Source organism: Carassius carassius, chromosome 42 (genome assembly GCF_963082965.1).
Source record: "Carassius carassius chromosome 42, fCarCar2.1, whole genome shotgun sequence".
Lineage (NCBI taxonomy): Eukaryota > Metazoa > Chordata > Actinopteri > Cypriniformes > Cyprinidae > Carassius > Carassius carassius.
The window spans coordinates 23,270,268-23,276,267 of record NC_081796.1 but is presented as its reverse complement, the minus strand read 5'-3'; the positions used below and the strand labels follow the sequence as shown (position 1 = coordinate 23,276,267).

Below are 6,000 nucleotides of genomic sequence, written 5' to 3'. Positions count from 1 at the left end.
AATTGTGATGCTTTTGTTTTCTCATTCTGATGACACATATTCATTGCAGAGGATCTGTTGTTAAACAAGTAATGTAATGCTAGATTTCTCCAAATTCGCTTCAAAGAAGAAACAAACTCATGTACATCTTTGATGGCCTGAGGGTGAGTAAATTTTGAGCAAATTTTCATTTTTGTGTGAACTCTTTCTTTAATCCTAAAACAGCGAAATGGGGCCAACAGTGAAGAACTCCCTTCAGTGAGAAAAAGCAACTTAGTAAGCAGGATAAAAAATAAAACAAACAAAAACACCCCTGTGGAGAAGAAGCCATCTGCCTGCGCTAGGCACGCATTTCTAAAAATGAATCATCAATCTGTTTTTAAACTGTAGTAAACAGTTGCATGACTCCAACACTGTGTTGAAAGGCAACGTAAATAAGAATCCACCTATGTGGCAATAAAGGAAATGAAGTCCATATTGCATATAAATCAGCGCAGGAAAAGCATCCGGCTACTCCAGGCAGGCCACCGACTGGGCTTTGGCCATGCAGAGAATTGCATTGCAGAAATTTCTTTTTTTTTCAAATGCGGTGATAAACTCAAAGTACCATGAAACAATAAAAAACGCTGACCAAAGAGCCTCAGTGTCACCCGCTATGTTCTTTGGCACCTCGGAGTATTAGTGCTAAAATTCGCTCTTACGTAAGCATATGCTGAGATCATTGCATTTCTGAAATAATTGCCTAGAAATATTCCCAATTGAATTGAAATAAGAAGCATGTGCTATAGTTGTGCTGTCAGATGTTGTGTTCATTTCATTACAAAAAAGATTTTATAAATATTTGCAGTTTTGCATCCGGTCACTCTTTGATTTAAAACAAAGAATCGTGGGATTGGGCTGCAGCTCTGTTATAAAGCCAACAGAGCAAATACAATAACATATGATTTGTCAGTGAACACAGTGTACACAGAAAGCACAAAAGAAAGCGCTTTCCTCTATCCTGATATTTATACTTTTTCTATTTTACTGCAGCACACGCACCGCTGAAAGATGCCTGATTTCTTGAATGCTATGAATCGGCTGATAAATAATGCATACACATTTATTGATTAATATTTCACTAGGTGGAGGTTGCTGAGGAATACTTGAACAGGCCAATAAAGCATTGTGTGATAAACATCGGCTCTGGCATGTGTGTTTTCCTGCCATTGACTCAAGGATTCGAAGGGATGTACGTTCGCAACTGAATATGACAGTATGTTATTACAGCTCATAACAATTTGTGCTTCTTACTGCCTCTAATGACACTTGTGGTTATTGGCAAAGTGAAGGTTAATTTAATGAGCTGTGGACGGTCATCAGTGCTTTGCATCCAGCAATGAGTTAATAAAATATCAAACCAATGCATGTATTTGCACAGTCGAAGGCTGTGTTTCTTGGCTTGGTCCTCTAAAAAAGGCTTTTGGACCAATGCCATCAGAGTAAATGCTCAAGGGCAACTCAGACTCCGGAAACTTCAGTAAAAAAACAAAAACAAACAAACAAACAAACAAAAAAACATCACAGTGCATGTATTATGCGTGGTTTGTTCAGCCTCAAAATAGCACTGTGCATAAAGATGTTGTGGTTGACCGTGTCCCACATTGCTAAATTTATTCTCAATATTTATCAAACTAATTTTTACACACTATTGATCGGTCTGTTGATATATGTGTCACCTGAAACTGGAAATAATAGTGTTATTCCAGTTAAAATCACAGAAACAGAATGATATATTTTCTCACATTCTATTGAATGTCAAGAAGCATAAGATATAGCACAAGCAGTGTCAAAAAATAATTTGAACACTTGTCCAGGTTTGTTTGAACACTGTTAGTGCTACAGAACACTATATATTTTACTCTCTCTTTGTGTGGGCAATGGTTTTGACATCAGATCACCAATTAGTTTAGGATGTAAATTGGTGGGTGGCAAGCCAAGGAATAATAACAATGCTTAATGCTAATAATAAAACAGAGTTTGAATTAAAAATTAATGCAAATAATAAAACGTGCGGTACACACAGGGAAAAAATTGAGCTATATTCACAAGTGCCATATTGTTGTGGCTATAACGTTGCTGTTGTTTTTACAAAATGTACAAAATTGCCTTTCCTATTCAGTCTCTGTCTATTTAAATTTTGCATATTGCTTATGTAGTTAGTAACATCAATTAAATTTCAAGATTTTTGGGAACCTTTTGCATATCTATCTATCTATCTATCTATCTATCTATCTATCTATCTATCTATCTATCTATCTATCTCACTGTATTTTACCACAAAACACAATGTTTTCTTTTTTTACGCTATATGAGGACATTGTTTTTGGCATCTGAATACCAATTATCTGGGATCTTTTAAACTTTCCATTGCATGCCTTTCATTACGATTTAATTACCTCCCCCCACCCCACCCCATATAGAAAAGACTAAAAAACATGAAAATCTGTCTGTAGCTTAAAAAGCTGCGCTTTCATTTAGACGTGATACATGCTACATGAAGAATATGCTGCACGATGATATTTGCATCATATAAACGTCTGTAAAAAAAATACATAATAATAATTAAAAAAATAAACAGCGAGAAACTAAAACTGCCTTTCATGCCATTATTAACGACATTATCCCAGCTGTAATATCTCCTACACACCTCACTTTACTTGTTTATCGTCGCAAAATAAAAAAAGAAACGGCAAGAACAACAAAGACGGCATTGAGAGGCTCTATTTAGACGTTACGTTGAGTCTGACATCATGGGAGCTCCGCAACCTTAAAAGAGACGGTAAAAAATACAACGGGAGAATCACAGAAGGCTCTCATTGTGGAATGATAACGACTAACTAACGGCGTCTCCTGTCAGCTCAAGGCAGCAGCGGTCACGTGACAGCAGCGAGGCTCACAGACTGAGAGAGAACGAACGCGCTTCATTCGCCATACTGTGTTTTGTGCCATAACGCATTTTTCTCGCAACATTTTACTCCCACTCGGTGAGTACGTTTCCAGGCCTTTTTGTAACCCTTTTTGTCTTTTCACTTGCTCTTTTTTTATTTTTCTCTCTCTCCTTTTGCTGGGGTTTGAGCGTTGAGATTTGAAAAAGTGTTGTTTTGAGGCGTTTTTCGATCCGTACCTCAAGTTTTTAGTATGCAGTGATTCCTATCGGGGCTATTCAGTACTGAGTGACACTGGCCAAGTACGTGCTTGCAGTCGTGTGAAATCATGCAACTGGTTTTTAAATGGCCTTGGCAGTTCTATTTTTACGTATGCACGATGATATTTGTTTTGAACCCTTTTTCCTTTTTTGTTCTCTGCCATAGACTTTTGCTGTAGATATGCTTTGCTTGTATTTTGCGCGGTTGTTCGTGAGAGTTTTGTGATTTTGATGTCAACGAGCGAAGCATTTGCTTTTATTTTGGTCTTTTCTTTACCCGAAACCCGAAAGTCATTTTCAGACCTGGTGACGTTTCAATGGAAACTTTTCTTGCAGCTTAGCTGTCACATTTGTTTATTTTTGCTGGTTTTTCTTTCCTTTTGAAATGCCTTATACTTTTGCAGATGATTTTAAGGTGAAGTGATTTTTGGATGTGCTCATTTTTCACGTAGATGATGCAAATTAAGTTGACTATGAAGGGAATAATTGTTTCTTTTGGGAAAATATCAATCAGTGCATCTTTGCTTTCGCCGAAGATGAACAGACTCTCCTTTGCAGGTATATAAAGACAAGAAATCAAACCTTACAGCACATGTTTGTTTGCAATAAAAGCAAGGCGATTCTGAAATGTTAATCTGTGAATTATGTATTATTTGGCTGTGAGGTTTATCACCAAATACACATCTGTATTTTGATTGTGAATAACCACACTGCAAGTGAATGTGAAACTAAGTGGTACCTCTGTAAATCATACCTTTATCATTGTATAAATTACAATAAGTGGATGTCTCCCTCACCTTATGTGGACTTAATAATGATATATTTAAAAGATTCATCCCATATGTCATTTACTTTATGCCTGTTCAAATGCCTGGGTAAGTTGGTCTTGCTATCTGTATTTTAGATATAATCTTCAACAGTTTCAGACTGTAACTATGTGTTGGATTGCAAATACTCTCACTGTGAGGTTGGATGATTTCTGGTGAACATATACGGTATATATATGGATATACTGACCAACAGAGCACATTTTATTGCAGGTAAATTTAATTGAGAGCATTAAATAAAAGGCTTTAAAATTACATGTGGATGTCTCACAAATGGAAAGAAAGACTAATGAGCATGTTAAACTGAAATCTCCAAAGAGATCCAGCATGCTGTTCCTTTCAGCACCATGGATAGCGAATGGGTTCACAAATAGAATTTCAGCACTCTGCAAGCAAGCCCAGACAACTTGTGGGAAACTGTGGGCATGGGAAACACAATTGCAAATGGACTTTGCCTATCCATTTTAAATTTGGCAGACACTGTGCGTTCGCTTAAACGAAAATGCAAACGGTAATGCGCGATTTGCATTTGCGTTTGGATTATGTCACATTTTATGCGTCCACAAATTGAAAACGCAATTGCAAATACAATTTGCAATTCCTTTTGAATAATGTCCGGAATATCATTCCATACACATGCTTTCCCACAGTTCCTAAAAGCAATGATCAGTGACACAGCAAGGTGTGTGTGTGAGCGGGCATGGCAATAACCGCTGTTGTGCATTGTTTTTTCATCTTAAGCTTCACCTTTTCCAGCTAGACCCCAGAATATCTATAGATTCTGTCTTAATGTCAGGCGCTGTATTGATTGTGAAGGTGCGCCGCTGCATTGAGATGTACATGGCGTGTGTTGAAAGGTGCACATCTGCTGTGTTGATAAATGTCTCTTTCTCTGTCATCCTTCCAGCTGGGTGTTATGATAGCCAGCGTTACTTCCTGCAGTGTCATCTCAGCCCTCTAGGCAATTTTCCCCTGTTATCTGGGCGTCGCACATGAGAGCTATAAATGAGGGTTGAGAAATATAATAGCTCATGTGTGGAGATGGCTTTGCACTCATGAATAAAACATTGTTCCGTTAGTAAAGGACTGTTTACGCTGGACATGTGCCCGCCATCTGAGTAGAGCTGGACTTTGTGTGTGTGTGTTGGCTGACTAACTTGGCTCTACTTTATAATTTTTTGGTGCACGTTTTGTTAGTTGATTTTTATTTCCTGATCTGCTTAAGATTTGCTTTGTTATTTATATCAGTTGTCTTCTTGCAGACGTTACAGCCAGATGCTCTTCTGTACCCAGAAGAATTTGCAGGAATGTCTTGGTCTAAAATTCTCACACTGCCAAAGCAACAGGATGTAAAGGATCAGAGTTAAAACCCCTTTGAACTACAGTCTCTGATCTGTCACAGAGGGAAAAACAGGGCCTGTTAGCGACATAGAAAATGTTGGGATGGAAACTACAGAGGTTTGATTCTGTTGAGTTGTTTCAGTTACATTTGACTGATAGTTCACTTCAAAATGAAACTTCTTTCCTCAATTGCTGACATCGTTGTATGACTTTATTTCTTCTGTGGAACACAGAAGACATCTTAAAATTTACTAAATAAAAGCAGCTATCTTTAATTGTAATCATGTTTCACAATATTACTGTTTTTACTGTGTTTTTGATCAAATAAATGCAGCCTTTGTTAGCATAAGTGACTTATTTCAAAACATAAAAAATGATGCCAACCCCACACTTTTGAATGGTAGTGTACTATACGCATCATGTTATGAAAGTAAAATGAGTTGGGATGTTGTTTTTATGTCGACTTTAGCTGATCTCTTAGTGTTGGTGTTATTGACATAGGAAATGTTGGGATGGTACGGTGCCCGTAAGGTGACTTGTTCGGTTTACTTAGTTTTGTCGTGGCAACGACATAATAACTTGTGGGAATGGCATCCTTTTGTCGTGGCCTCGAGATGCTATGTTGAGGGAACAACATGTTTTTCTCGTGGCCACGAGTTTAATGCG

The 6,000-nt window shown here is 37.6% G+C and overlaps 1 protein-coding gene across 3 annotated transcripts in view; it reads left to right on the top strand.

Annotated features, from left to right (window-relative positions):
* Window positions 1-2,772: 2,772 nt before the first annotated feature.
* Window positions 2,773-6,000, top strand: part of LOC132124244 (RNA-binding Raly-like protein) — a 129,031-nt gene continuing 125,803 nt past the window's right edge. Inside the window, exons 1-2 of one of the 3 annotated variants that reach the window (XM_059535180.1) lie at window positions 2,775-3,005; window positions 3,619-3,724. The gene's annotated coding sequence lies outside the window, so the exon portion shown is untranslated. Of the gene's footprint in view, window positions 3,725-6,000 lie in introns of all 3 variants that reach the window. The other 2 variants (XM_059535181.1, XM_059535179.1) reach the window with 2 other exon arrangements.